The sequence below is a fragment of the Stegodyphus dumicola genome, chromosome 3 (genome assembly GCF_044657685.1).
Source record: "Stegodyphus dumicola isolate Sdum_Otavi_A_Nest chromosome 3, ASM4465768v1".
In the NCBI taxonomy this organism is placed as follows: domain Eukaryota; kingdom Metazoa; phylum Arthropoda; class Arachnida; order Araneae; family Eresidae; genus Stegodyphus; species Stegodyphus dumicola.
The window spans coordinates 210,885,288-210,898,669 of NC_140770.1; the positions used below are offsets into that span (position 1 = coordinate 210,885,288).

Below are 13,382 nucleotides of genomic sequence, written 5' to 3' on the forward strand. Positions count from 1 at the left end.
ATCAGCAAGTTAGGTACAAGACACTTTTTTTTTTATCTTTTATCTTTATCATCAAATCTTAATTCATGAATACAAATGAATTAATTTATCTTAGTCTTGTTCTTTAACAGCCTTGAATAGAGTAAAATTGTCCGAAACCGATGATAGTGTTTTAAAATCCATTCAAAAGATCTCATTCTTTAAAATGTAAACCTCGCATTTATATCTACTTAGGATGCTAAGCAAATTTTATGTGAAGCGAATTCAATTTGTTTTTCGTGTTGTACCCGAATTGGTCAGGTGAATGGATTTTAAATTGGGTTGCATTATTTTGTAAGGTATTTATTTAAATTAACCATTTATTTTATGTTCAGAATATATAATGTCTTTTCTTACTTTCCTTTTTCCTTTCAGAATGCAAATTTTAGCTCGCGCATATTTAAATGATGAACAAAAATTTGAAACAAAACAGATATAAATAATAGCTCTTACCTGGTTCTTGATCTTCTGAGCTTCTAAAGCTTCTCCTTTAGCTTTTAATCTTTTAATTGACACATTATAACAAGGGACAATTCACTTGACAAGACACATCTTATACATCTAGCTACATTCTAAAAAAAACGTAAATAAATCAGTTGAGTTCAAAGGCTCACTGTCGCCATCTATAGGTTGAGTTGATAACAGTAAGGTATTTATTTAAATTAACCAGTTATTTTACGTTCAGAATATATACTGTCTTTTCTTACTTTCCGTTTTCCTGATAGAATGCAAATTTTAGCTCGCGCGTATTTAAATGGGGTAGAAAGATATAGTACTTAAACGGAGGTTTTAATCCGAGCGTGTTCCGCCTGCTAAAAACCATGCTACTAGTTTAAACTCTATGATAGCATTCTGTCTACGGCGTTGCTTTAATCTTGTCACGCCGCTGTAGATTTGAAGCCAACTTGCGCGTTAATTATTGCTGTGTAGCCTTCGGCTAACTTAAAGACTTAGACTGAGCTTAAATTTGAATTTCCTGCTTTTTAGTTACATTGTAAATGCTGGCTGGTTTTTTAAGCACCAGAAGAGCCTTATGCTCAGTTATTTGAGCTCTTAATAAAAGGGTCTTTTACACCTTTACTGTTTAATTAACTAGACATAACATTGAGTCACTTAACTTTATTCAACAGTCTTCGTTTACTCTATCTAAAAAGAGTGATACAGTACAATTTGACTATGGCAAAGCAGTCTAGGGCTTCTACCTAAGGCAAGGGATACAAATTCGCAGAAAGCTTTATAAGGGAAACCAGCTCCATGTTAATATGGGAAAATTCATTACCAGTCCTTACGCCGGGACTTGAACTTGGGTGGAGTTACCATCTTTTAGCGTTTGTACCGCTCAGCCATTTTCTTATAATCTTTTTTACTTTTGAATATAAACGATTTCCTTGTGCAATATGATTAAATATACAATATGCTGCTTACAAAAGTCAGTTACTTAAAATATTAAGTATTACATCCACTAATTGTTAGGTATTTCCCGCACCATTCGGCTAGAGGGCGCTGTGACGTTCCAATAGCCAGTGGCTGGCGGATACGTGTATGTTCCAATAGTTAGTGGCAGGCTGGATTCTAAGAGTGCAGTACGTGAAAGGCAGTGATGCCAAATAATGTATCTGTATCTTCAGCTACTTCAAATTCTTTCAGTTTTGCATCTAATGGTTCCGTGTGTCTAAAGATGCATCAAAGAGGCTTTCGAAAATAATAAATTTTCTAATAAAATTTATTGGAACATACACGTATCCGCCTGCCACTGGCTATTGGAACGTCACAGCGCCCTCTAGCCGAATGACACGGGAAATACTTAATACTAATAAAACGAAAAAAAAAAATACAACAGTAGTCTAGGCTTCACAAAAGCCAGTAAGTTCACTGACCAAGTAACACCTAGCCTTTTTACTCGTAAATCGTTTTGTAGGCATAATCTAGGGCCATCTAAAGTGGGACAGGAAAAAATTAAATTGTCCGCATCTTCAAGTACTTTATTTGAACACTCACATAAGTTTCTCGATCTTAGATGAAAACGAAACAAGAAACTTGCAAATTTACCGTGACCAGATATAAATTGGGATATTTCAAAATTAGTAAAGAAGAAATGCTTGGAAAGTAGGTTATGGCTAGTAGAAGGAAAGAATTTTTTGGTGCATCCAGCATTACAAGAGGAAATACATACTTCATTCCACTTAGGTTAAAGCTTCTTATAACAAAAGGACTTCCAATAACTGTTTGATATACTTAAATGGATGTCGATGGGTAAATTTAAAGCATCTTTAGCTAAGAAATCAGCTCCTTCATTTCCATAAATTCTAAGATGAATCCGCATCTAAGCAAAACTAATATCAATTTGCCTATTTCTATGTGAGCTGTTACCAAAGAGAGTTGCGATTACTAATTTGTCGCTGTTGGTAATACTGTTCAAAATCTGGACAGAAAAAAAGAGAATCAGAACACGTAAAGTACCTTGATGCAGTCTCATTATCCTTTATCCACTTGACGACAAGATAAATAGAGTGAAGTGCTTGAAAAATTGTGCATTCATTTTTGCTTAAAATAGAAACTCTCGGATTAGTCTTCCCCCCCCCCCAAAAAAAGAAAGAAAGAAAGAAAAAGAAAAAAAAAAAAAAAAGAGAGAGAGAAAGGGGGGAAAAAAGATAAGCTAACTTTAAGCTTGTTCATTTAACTGATTTGCTCATTTTTATTACTTTATTGTTCATTTTAAAGTAAAAACCGTATAAAAACACTTTTTAGTAGTTTTTTTCATAATCCCAGAAATTTATGGACTGCAAAAAAACTGAATGAGGAATAAATATTGGAGAAGGGTTGGTTTGTTAGTTAGAATCTGGGCGGAACCCGGCTCGCCTAGTGAATGTAAATTAACTTTATAACCAAGAATGGGCTGCTCCCGAGAGAGAATCTTGAGGAAAGGTTTATTTCCATTTATGTAATCTCCAAAGTATCAGTTGACATCGTTTTGAAAGTTTTATTCCTTTATTCAATTTCAATATCAATATGCGGAACCTCTGACTCTCGGCCATTAATGAGCCGAGTAGTTTTCAGAGGAAAAATTACTATAGTTGGGACTTTCGAATTCTCGAGTGTTGAAAAAGATTGAAGATTCTTTATATCATATGAATCTTTCGTATCCTCACTTAGAAAACAGTTCAGCATTTAAAGAAGATTAGATTTCTGAAGTTCCAGTAAAAGCGTTCAGTAAAAAAAGAAACAGACGGTTGCAATTTAAGTGGTGTCTGGATCTCTAGTTATTCCTCATTGTGGTCCTGAGTGCGACAAAATAAGCACGCGTTAACGACCTCTAAAAAGGAACTTCTCAAGTTTTCTTAATATTATGGAAAGATTTTTGAAGTTCCATGTTTGGTATTAATCTATTTGTTAATTCTTAAAATCATCCTCTTCCCCTCTATACTGATTTTGAATTAAAAAGATTCTGAAAAAAAATCAAAAAGGGGAGCTGTTAATAATTTTTTTTTCCCAAAGTGAACTTTAAAAATTCAAAAGTGTTAATTATGAACTTCATTAAATATAATTCATTTGTAAGTTCTTAATAAATATGGACTTATTTTGGGAAAGAAATGGCCTTAACTAATTTTCCATTAAATTCAGATTTAGAATTTTGCTTTAATTAAAAGCTTTAAAATAAATTAATATTATTATTAGTAATAGTAGTAATAGTATTTAGTATTAGCAGCCAGCAGCATCATTAAGTAGTGGTAGTAGTAGTTGTTGTAGTTGTAATAGTAGAAAGTAGTATCAGCATTAGCAGTAGAAATAGAGTGAGTAATAGTAGTAGCGATAGAATCAGTAGCAGCAGCAGTCGTCGTAATAATAATAGTAGTAATAGTAGCAGTAATTCATAGAAGCAAACAGCAGTAGTAGTAGTAGTTGTAGTACTGGAATTAATAAGTAGTAGTAGTAGTAATAGTTGTAGTATTAGTAGTAATACTGTTAGTACTAGTTGTAGCAACAGGATTTCAGATTCAAGTACCTCCAGTATTCAGATTCGAGATAATTTAAAATTTGTACTAGCTCAAAAAATTATATAATAGAAGTTCCCTTGAAGAGACAGGGAAAAAAATGCAATAAATTATCTGGGTGATTAATTGAGATAGCTTAAAATTTCGTAAAGCATGACAATATAAGCATGTTATTTAGAGAAATATTTAACAAAATTTGAATGTGTCATAACAGTTAAGAGTAATTCTTAGACTTTTGAATGTGTTTAATATTTACTTTATGATAGCTTTCAGTTCCTTTTCACAGCAAACAGGCTTAGCGCCTTTCTGTTAATAGGAAATAACAGACTCATTTTATCACTTCCCGGAAGAATGTTTCACGCTAACTCCATTGTAAGGTAGGTAATTTAATTTTTTTTCTTTTTATCTCATTTCATGCAATGTACACAGAACGCAACATTAAATGGACTGTTTAAGAATTTGGAATAGAGTTAACAGTCTAAATTAACAGTTTTAAATATTGTTACGGTTTTTGTATTGATTTTATTTAGTTTGCTATTTTAAATAGAACTGCTATTAAATTGTTTCATTTCTGCGTGCACACGGGACTTATTTGGAAAGAAAGCTACGCCGGAAAAATTAAAATACAAGAGCACGCGCATTTAACATTTTAATAGATATCTCGTAATTGTACGCTTTTGCTTTTCGAGAAAAATCGAGAAAATGCCAGAATATACTCGTGCAACATTTAAAAAGCTTATAAAAGCGAGATCAAAATCTCTCAAATCAATTTTATTTAGAAAACTGTTGTTTACTGTAGCGAATTCGCGGTGAAGTCGGATTAGCTTTCTCTATTTTGAATTTGTTCTGTTGAATGTTATATGCATTATGGGCACGAATATCCTCGTGCACATTTAAAAAGCTTATAAAAGCTGGATCAAAAACCTCTCAATTCAGTTTTATTTAGAAAACTGTTGTTAACTGAAGCGAATTCGCGGTGAAATAGAATTAGCTTGCTCTATTTTGAATTTGTTCTGTTGAACGTTATAGTTTAAAAGATAACTACTATAAGATATTGCACTATTGCACGAATATCTGAAGAAATTTAAGCAGTTTGTTTTATTTGTTCTGATAAATAAATAATGTTCTGATAATTATCAGAACAAATAAATAAAACAAATTTATTTGTTCTGATAAATAAAATTTCACTTTTCATCGGACTTGTGCATTCAGTTTATTACGAACCCGTACGCACGCAACAATATTATGTTAAAACAGTAAAAGTTATTTACAAACAAGCCTTAAATATAAACAAATTTAGATAAGGTGAAATAACAGAAAATAATTCAGTTAATTTGTTATGGTCACACCAAAACAAGATAAAACCATTGCCTGAAATGAATCATGAACAATTACAATTTCTTACAAATATTATATCATAATACAATCATTATATCAAATGAAATTCAAGTGTGTGAATATGACCTATAATTTTCTTTCAAAATTTTGCGTTGTGATATCAAGCAAATAACCAGTGCATAGTGGAATAACACAGAACATACAAATGTGTAAAGTAATCACAAATTAAAGAATCCAGTTTAAGAAAATGAAAAAAAAAGCTATTTATTGGAATGGTAAGTGTTAACAGTTCCACTTTTTACGATAACAAACATAATGGTGACAGTCAGCGCAAATATTTCAATACGTAAAATTTCGAGAGTAGTAGCTGACATTCAAAATAATAAAAAAAAACATATACCTTGATAACGTAAGGGGAGAATGGCCATACCTACCAGAATTTTGAAAATTTCAGATAACTTCAGACTTTTACATAGTTTGCATTGAGTATTCTGAAAGAATAAATTTATATGTATAGTCATATGAAAATACTATCCGGCTGGCACCGAGAGGAAAGAAAATTACTACACTATTTATCCTAGGAATATTTTTATGTTTTAAAGGAATGAAACATTTCTCAAAGGATTAAATATACATATCTATATCAATTGTTGCACAAAGAGCCGGCTTACACCGGATAGAAGACGACTACGTAATTAACTGGGTCTAAAAATCCATACCAGTCCATAGTCTAAGTAAATCTATTATTGCACAATTCATGAAGTTTTCTTAAAGGAAGGTCAGCAATCCAGAAAGGCATCTGAAAAAAGAAAAAATGAAAAGAAGTTGAATATTATGATTTTCTTTCAAGGGATTTAGGACAATGAAGTCGAAGAACCCTTGTCCCTACCCAGGAACCATATCGTCGCTGCCGTCTATCTTCTTACCAAACAAACACCACCATAACTGCTCGACGGTTCTCTATCTGCAAAATCTTCTTCCTCCATGCACAGCTGCTTGTCGAAGGCCCTTCTCTTCTTCTGGTGAGCCACGATATATCAAGGCCTCATGCAAATCCCAAATATCGCCATCCGCTCCAGAAGAAATCGGTGTTAGCTGGTTCAAACCCTCTACTAAAGGTCCACCAAGTTTCGCAGAGAATCTCGGTTTTGCAGCAAGGGCCCCGGATGAAGTCAAAGCAATTGGCAGTCACATACGCATCTTGTCCTGATGTTCTGATGGAATCATTTGCTAGCCCCTACCAAGGGATATGGAATTCAGCCGGACAATCGCCTTCCTTTCAGAGGTGTCTTCAGGGCAAATGTATACAAACTTCTAGCCTCGTATAGGGGTCCCGAATCGCTGCACCTTCCTTTGAATGTTAGTTCACTCTGAAAGAAAACAAAAAATCCCTTTCAAAACTGCTATTCAAGCAACCGATACCAGATAAAGCATTTCCAAATAAAAATGGAGAAATGCTGAAAAATTCACAGATCTCTCATCACAGAACTCAAAAGCTTACCGTTTAAAATGTACAATAATTATTTTATCGAATGATTCCCTAACATTTTCCGATTACAAAAAAAAAATTCTTCAGAATTATACAATATCCAAAAGGTCGAAAGATACCAGCTGAGTCAGAAACTAATGACTCGTAAATTTTACAAGAATTCGGGAAGAAAATTGAAATAAAAACTCAGTTAACAACGCGATTAAGTCTATAAATTCGAAAGCATAATTCAGTTTAAAATAATAATTAAGTTTTTTATAAACATTTTTTCAAGAATTTACTTCCTTTTAAACGAAATTACTAAGAAAATTAAACAATAACCATTACAAAACAGAATAATTACAACCGAAATCGAAGTTCCAAATCTCAAACCAAATAACTGAAACAATACTATAAATCAAACTAAAAAAAATAACATATTAAAACCATTTTAAATTAAACCACTACATAAATAAAAGTTAATCCACTACATAAATTAAATTGTTTACCAAATTAAATTGATTAAAATCAATAGCAAAATGCTATCAGGTTCAATATTCCGTCTTACTTTCTTCGGGAACATGCAAGGACCTGACTCGGAACAGAGAGCTTACTAAAGCTATTTTCAATAACTGTGGGAAGTAGACAGGATACACAAGAAGGGTATACAAAACCCTTTCTTTTTCTCTATTTACAATAATTTAAGTACTTCGGAATACAAAGACCCACTACTTGTGGTCTAAACGTAAGAATATAAAAATATAACTAAACGCTAACTTAACTTTGAAATAATAAACGTGGAAGATTGGCCTTATATTAACAGGAAGCCGTAGGTAGTACAGAGAACTCTGAACACTACAATACGTTTAAAATTATCAAGAGGATTAAACCTCTGGCCTGGAAGCCAACCAGCAACTGAGTAAAACTTCTAAGGCAAGCGGCCTGCTTCGTCTAACTGCTTCCTCTCCCTCGCTGGGCAAAAAAGCCACAACTTAAGTACTTGGCGTTCGCCAGACAAACTTTGCATAAATACGTTAACGCTTATAATTCTGGCCGGAAGTAGAAAATAAGAAGTGATAGTAAAGATTTAAAATAAAATAAACGTTAGTAAATCTTAAGATCCTTACATACTTCCCGCCAGAGTTAATTAGTCTGAAACTGAGGTCTAAAACGACCTTGTTGAAAACTTTTAGCTCTAGAATCTAACGCGAGGCCAATCTTTTACAAACATTTTTCGCTAGAAACTAGAAATTTAAAAGAAAGAAATTTGTTTTTACAATAGCAGCTCCCAGGACACGCAATTTTGTCATCTGTACTGCATCTAAACAGGAGCTTTTATTCAAATCTGGTTCCTTCCAGAGATCTGGAAGGAAAACTAGTTTAATGAAATGGTACACAATGAAATGGCAAGTAACATGTATAATTATATTTCTCTTAACATTCTTATTTCATTCATGACTATTTTAATTATCTCTCCCCGTGCTCTCTGACATGTGTTGTAAAAGAACACCAAACACGAATGTGTTTATGTCTACGTGTTCAACACTTCCTCCTACAATCAAAGCACTAACGTGTTAAAAATTCAACATACCAAGAACACACCCTAACTTCAACTCTAAACCTTGAGGTACTATTCTGAAAGTGGCTAACTCTGAAGTGTAGCGTCAGAGAGCCTAACTACATTCATTCAACCTTTAACACATATTCACCATGATTTGGTCTTTTTACAGTCACACGAATAACAAATTTTTAACATTAATTTCACTTTTACCATATCACGGTATTTCTTAACATTTGAAATAACAGTTCACATTGTATATAAGAACATATTAACATGCCGTTAATTTTACGCATTTGACAACATACATTAGTAGTACATTGTTAACTTCTATTCTTTTCAAAGCAAGTGCCAATTATTTCTACATTGAAATACTACATTTCAAAAAGTCTTTCAGACTAAAACTTCTTTCTTGCCAGAAAGTTTTAAATAAAATTTATACAATAACTTTTACAATATTTAAGTATTTACACATCGCTATTATATATCAACTTTAGTTTTACGCGCGAGTAATTGAAAAACATAATACCAAAATCGGTAACAACTCATTTCTCGCCCTTTTGGCGATAAAAGTAGACCTCGCATGAGGTAAAACTTCTTGAAATCTGCCACTTGCAGTAAGAATGAAAGATTAACTTAAGTTTGCAAAGTAACATAAAATTTTACTTATCTTTGTGATATTCGGACATTCTTTTCTGAGCCCAGTCCTGGAAAGTAGCGTAGATTCTTGTTTGATTTATCCTCCTTCGTGTGCGGGCTCGCCCTTCAGTGCCTTCCTCTAGAAGCTTTCTTTTTTTTTCCAGTTCGGTCACCCTTGAATACCTTCTTTTTCGCCTCTGCCTGTGGTCTTGGCCGTTTGATGGCAGCTGGTCTTGGCGGAACCGGGAAACTTCTTTCGTGTTCCTGTTTGGACCTCGTTGCTGGCCGTTCTAATTTTCCTTGTAACTTTTCCTCCGCCGCTGGTGGCCCTTCCGCATTTCGGCGACATTTGCTGCGGAGAGTCCTGTCGGATGAGTAGATCTTCCGTTTTAGAGCCGAGTTATAGTTGCCGTCATTTCTCCTGGCTCTCTTTGCATACGTCGTCCTTCTCACTTCTTCATTTTGGGGGTGTTCGTGAGCTCTCTTTTCTGGACGGTGGAACGGCTTCTTTTCCTTATTACCTTCAATTTTTCCGCGGGGAAACTTTCTTTTCACTTGCTCTTGCCTCTTAATGGCTTGCCCTTGTACTTGCCGTTGTTCCACCTCTGGAGCTTGTGCCTGCCGTGTCTGCCGTGCCGGATCCTGGAAAAGATCTTTGAAAATTTGCATTTTATTACGATCATAGTAGGGTTTGATTTGATCAATGTTTGCGGAGCAGGTTCCCCCATTCCTGGCTTTTAACACTACTACACCGTGAGTTATTTTTTCTATGACATATGGGCCTTCAAATCGTGGAAAAAATTTGGCAGTTTTATCTTCTGGTGCTGAAGAAAGTGAATGCTTAATTTTTAATACTTCATCCCCTACTTTATAAGTTACTCCCCGTCGTTTCAAATCGTAATACAGCTTTTGTTTTCTCTGTGCTACTTCCGTATTCTTTTTTTGCTTCTTTAATTAGTTTTTCTATATCACCCATTTTAAATTCTGGGGCTCTGTGTTGCACATAAAATAATTTATCTAACGGCGTTATAATCTTTCTGCCTAAAAATAACTCAGCAGGAGTTTTGCCCGTTGTATCATGTTTTGCGGTCCTAAGGGCGAAAGCAAATTCATTGACATAGTTATCCCAGCTTTTATGAAAATTTTTAACATAACTACGGATAATTTTCACTATATTTCTATTGACCCGTTCCGCTATATTTGATTACGGCCGATACAGGACCATTTTTAAATGACGTATGCCCAGTTTTTGGCACATGTCTTCAAATACATTACTTACAAATTGAGGACCATTATCCGATATTACTTTTAGGGGCGCCCTGTATTTTAAAATATATTTATTTAAAATAGAATCGGTAACTAATTTCGCGGAGACTCGTTTTAAGGGAACAATTTCGGTCCACTTACTAAAATGATCAACCATAACAAGGAGATAGCGACTTTTATTTAACTGACTTTTTGGGAAAGGGCCGAATAAATCGATGCCAATTATTTCATTTGGAAATTCGGATTTAATACTATTTAGAAACCCGGCCGGGCGGAAATTAATATAATTAACTGCTTGACATGTTTTGCAGGACTGGACATACGCCCTTGTTAACTTTTGCAGATCAGGAAAATAGACTGCCTCGCGTACGCGTTGGATAGTTTTTCGAATACCAGCATTAGAAGCTAAAGGGCTGTCATGGAGCTCCTGCAGGATATTTAATCTAAGACTAGCTGGGATAACACGTCGAAATTCGTTGTTGGAATTCGTAGTTTTTGTATAAAACAATAGACCATCTATTAGTTCGTAATGGGCCGCCCTATTTCTTATCGCCACAATATCTTGGTGGCTAAAATTTTCAGGATCCTTTAAATACTCATAAATGCTTCCAAACTCAGGATCCTTACCCAGTTCGGTTATTACAGTTTCTCGGGAATTTATTGTACATGCTGTGAGCATTGCCACCTTTACGGTATTACCTTCTTCATCTATTTTAATTCTGGATAGGGCATCTGCTACGATATTTTCCTTTCCGGGGGTATGCTTGATTACCAGATTATATTCTTGTAGCTTGAGTGACCATCTTATTAACCTTGGGGATAAGTTTTTCCCTGAGTACAATCTAGTTACCGCCGCATGATCAGAGTACACTGTTATTGGCGCCTTTCCAAAATAGACTCGGAACTTTTGCACTGCTAACAGAACTGCAAGTGCCTCTCTCTCGGTCGCGGAATAGTTTCTTTGTGTTTGATTTAAAGTTCGGCTAAAAAATGCTACTGGCTGTTGATTTTGCGAAAGTACCGCTCCTACCGCACAATCCAAAGCATCCGCTGAAATTTCTAAATTCTCATCTTTTTCAGGAAATTTCAACACAGGGGCCTGCGTTAATCCTTGTTTTAATTTTTCGAAAGCACTATTGGTTTCGGCCGTCCACGAGAATCTTGCCTTTTTCCTTTTTAATTTTAACAATGGCTCAGCGATAGCTGCAAAATCTTTTATAAAGGACCTATAATATGAACAAAGTCCTAGAAAAGAAGAGAGCTTCTTTGCCGTGTTCGGAGTCGGATACTTTTGTACAGCGATTATTTTTGATTCGTCTGTCTCGATTCCTTTCTGAGATATTTTGTAACCTAAATATTTTAATTCAGGGGCTGCAAATTTGCACTTTTCGACATTAACTTTTAGACCGGCCTCATTTAATAAAGCAAACACCTGTCTTAAATCCTGTACATGTTGGTCGAGATTATCACTAGTAATAATGATATCATCTAAATAGATAAATGTGGACTTTCCAAGAACAGGCCTTAACACAATGTCCATACATCGCTGAAATGTTGCCGGTGCCCCTGAAAGGCCAAACGGCATACGCAGGAATGCATAAGTGCCAGACTTGGTTATAAAAGCAGTCTTAGGCACGTCTTCCGGTCTAACCCCTATTTGAAAATAACCAGTCGTTAAGTCTAAAGTCGTCATGTATTTGGTAGAAGTTATGTTCCTTAGAATTTCTTCAATAATAGATAACGGATATACCGGATATTTAGTCATGGAGTTTAATTTACGATAGTCAATCGCAAAACGCCACCTTTTTGAATGTCTTACTGGATAGTCATTGTTTTTCTTACATAAAACAACCGGGCTAGCATAACTACTTGAGATGGGCGTTATGATCTTTTTACGTAACATATCTCTAATGTGCCACTCTATAATTTTTCTTTATTCTTATCATACCGGTATGGTTTGTGGCGAACTGGCAGTGAATCTCCGGTGTCAATACTATGGTTAGTAACCTGCGTAAATCCTGGAATATCACTAAATAACCAAGCAAATTCACTTACCACTTGTCGGATTCTTCGTTGCTCGTCATTAGGCAAGTGGTCAAGATTTAACATCGGCTGTTCAGCCTTTTCTCCACGAACTGGTTTCATCGTCAGCTTAAGGGAAGCTTCATTAAAATCCAGCGTTGCTTGTGCCTCTGAAAGAAAATCTATTTCTAAAATAATATGTGCTTGCAGATTCTTTACTGTGAAAAACATAACCTTTACTTGTTCGTCCTTGATACGGACATACAGCGGTAATATACCTATACACTTACATTTTTCTCCTTGCGCCGCTAACACTGTCGTATTATCCGAATTATATATGCTGTATTTCCGAAAATACTTCCTAAAAAAATCTTCTGCCACACAGGAACACTGCGCGCCTGTATCCAGGAGTGTGGTGGCTGGGATATTATTCACCAACACTTCAATCTTCGGAAGAGTCACATTTTTCACCATTACTGTATTTAACTTGAAGGAAGAGGGGTTTTCGTGGCCTTCGGATTTCCGCGCCCTCTCGTCAGCAGAAATCCGTTTTAGTTTAAATTATTTTTCATTTCCTTGCTTTCCTTCTTTTTCCACTGGCCTTGAGACTTTTTTCTTGGATTGCTATTGAACTGTCGACGTTTGTCGGTTGTTTTTGAATGCTTGGGTTTCCTTGCCCACTGATTCGCTTTGCTTCCGTAGCCGTGTGCTTGAGTTTGCTGTAGTCTTGGCGCACCAAATTGGTTTCGCTGTTGATATTGGCGTCTTCTTTCAATATCCGCCGTTCTTCTACTTTCAAACTGGATTGCTAGCTCAAATAACCTTTCCAGTGTAGTCGGATTTCTTAATTCAATAAAGTCTTGCACTTGGGGCAGTAACCTCGGCAAAATCGCTTGAATTATCTCAGGATCCGGACGGTTTCCATACAAGAGTTTGAAGACGTGAATTTTTCTTAAAATAAAGCTTGAGAGATTTTCGATTCTTTGCTGATATATACTAAAAAGTTCCGTTTCTAATTTCGCACGATCCCTTACAACAGGGAAGGCTTTTACTAGGGCAGTCTTGAAATTCTCGTAAGTAT

General features: G+C 35.1%; 1 long non-coding RNA gene across 1 annotated transcript; it reads right to left on the reverse strand.

Moving 5' to 3' along the window:
- Positions 1–464: 464 nt before the first annotated feature.
- LOC118184860 (uncharacterized) lies at positions 465–7,748 on the reverse strand. The gene is made up of 4 exons (XR_004757496.2): positions 6,238–7,748; positions 6,068–6,147; positions 5,783–5,839; positions 465–590 (listed from the first exon to the last, which is right to left on the reverse strand). It is a non-coding gene; the product is annotated as an uncharacterized LOC118184860 (long non-coding RNA).
- Positions 7,749–13,382: the final 5,634 nt, after the last annotated feature.